Here is a 2201-nt window from a genome sequence, read left to right as displayed (position 1 = left end):
GGAATTATTGTTGGTGTGGGAATGAGAGTCAATAGAGCCAGAACTCAAAAAATCTGTGAGCTGAAAGGTTGCCTTCCTCGAGATGCCCCAAGCCTGTGCACTATGTCAGCTTATCTCCCTAAAGCCCAGTGCATGAAATTTCTGAGCCCTTTAATCTGTGACCATCAAAAACTTCTTGAATATCTTTTTTTTTAACCTTAGTAAAGCAGATTTATTCCTGATTTTGCTTCAAATGCAAATCAATTAGGCAGCTGTGAATAGTATGACAAATGGAGTTATATTGTAGCTGATTCATACCAAGGTTTCTTTACAGACATTAAAATGTCATCTTCTTCTACTTACATTTTTAGTTTCTCTTTCTTTACATCTGTTTTGTTTTACTTTTAATTATGTTCAAACATTTTATTAAAAAAAATTTAAGCACAGAAATATTATGCCTTTCACATTCACCTGAAGCTCTTGCCCCTCACTACAGGTAGTCAGGGCTAATAGTAGGCTATAAATTCTCCTAGATCACTTTCTTCTCCCTCACTTTTTTACTTTGAGAGGGGGGAGTGCAGACAAAGTCCTCCATTACCATAAGTTACGCTGTATATTTTCCCACGTGTGGGGAAATCACAGGGGTCAGCCCATCCAGAGTGCAGTGGATGAGCCTCACCCTGGGAAAACCACCTTCGTGACCATGCACTCTCCCTGCCAGGTGAGTATCCCTGGGTCACTTCCACTCTCAATCAACATATAAGACACAGCATATACACATACATATATGGGTGTGTACATAAAATATGTACACATATCTGCACATTATTTGTTTTTAAGGAAATTTTTGCCTAAGGACATACGTTATGTAATATCAGCAATTGGCTTTTTCCACTTTGCAATTTGTGTGGGCGATCTTTCCCGGTTGGTGTATACATAACCAGTAGATGAGCGATGAACTTCGTATATGAGCTGTGTGATTGTTCTATAGAACAAATGTACTGGAGTTCAACCTGTCCACTCTGGATGGCTATGTAGGTTGATTACTATTGTGTTTGCCACCAAATCCTGTATTTTTATCTTTAGGCACGTGGGGGTTATTTCTCTAGAAAAGACCTCTAAAGGAAGAATTACTGGGTAAAAAGACCATTACATTTTGTTAGATCTGAAACGTTTCCCTACAAAAGACTCAACCAACTTAAGCACACCCCAACAGAGTGAAACAGCACTTGTGTCTCAACATCCTTACGCACTGTGGACATTCCCCTGCTTTGCAATTTTTGCTACCCTGGTAGGAAAAACAACATCATTTTCTCTCCATTTACATTTTTCTGCTTGCTAATGAGGTTGAACATCCCTTTAAATGTTGTTAAAGCTATTTTTAGTTATTTAGTTAATTGCCCAATGTTTTCATATTGCGTAATTTGAGGTCTCTCTAAATTACGGTGAAGAATCTTTGGTCTGTTCTATGTGTAACATATTTTCTCCCAGTCTGTTATTTGTCTTTTAATTAATTATTGTGACTTCTGTCATTTAAAAGTTTCAAATGTTTATGCAGAAGAATATTAAAACTTTCTACTTTGTGAATTCTGAATTTAGGGTTTTCTTAGGAAACCCTTCAAAACTCTGAATTGTCAATGAATATTATCCTTCTTTATTCAACATAACTTTATGTTTCTGTAATTTATGTGTAGTTGTTTGATCTAAAAACAATTTTGTAAGGGTGTGAGACAGGACAAAGCTTCATTGTATTTCCAAATTGCCGGATGGTTGTCCCCTGAGTCCCACTGCCAATTAGTTGTCCCTCGTGTAGTAAATAGCCCATTTTCCCCACTGATTTCCCCACAAGGTAACACGTGATATTGCTTTTGTCACATATTCAATTTTCCTATGTAGCTTGGTCTAATCTTCCACTCTTTTTCTGTGCAATCAAGATGCCTATTTCTGAATGATTACTTACTGTAGGGTTAGCTACTACACAGCTTTACATGATGTATTTTTAATGTGATTGAAAAAATGCCACTCCTTGATTTTTTTCAAAATGTTCTAGGCTAGTATTACATTTTTCTCTTCAATTGAACTTTAAACTGTCAAGTTCCATAAAATGTTTTTTTTTAGGATTTTATAAACGATTAAATGTATAGATGAATTTAGGGAAAAATAAGTCCTTTACCATGTTAAGTATCCTCTTCCAGGAACATGCTCTGCCTCAGCGTTTATTT

At 36.3% G+C, this 2201-nt stretch overlaps 1 non-coding gene across 1 annotated transcript; it reads right to left on the bottom strand.

Annotated features, from left to right (window-relative positions):
* Nucleotides 1–545: 545 nt before the first annotated feature.
* On the bottom strand, nucleotides 546–708 carry LOC111725500. The gene has a single exon (XR_002773552.1). It is a non-coding gene; the product is annotated as a U1 spliceosomal RNA (small nuclear RNA).
* Nucleotides 709–2201: the final 1493 nt, after the last annotated feature.

The sequence above is a fragment of the Otolemur garnettii genome, unplaced genomic scaffold (assembly GCF_000181295.1).
Source record: "Otolemur garnettii isolate 467f Iridium unplaced genomic scaffold, OtoGar3 scaffold00042, whole genome shotgun sequence".
NCBI lineage: Eukaryota > Metazoa > Chordata > Mammalia > Primates > Galagidae > Otolemur > Otolemur garnettii.
This window is presented reverse-complemented; position numbering and strand designations above follow the sequence as displayed.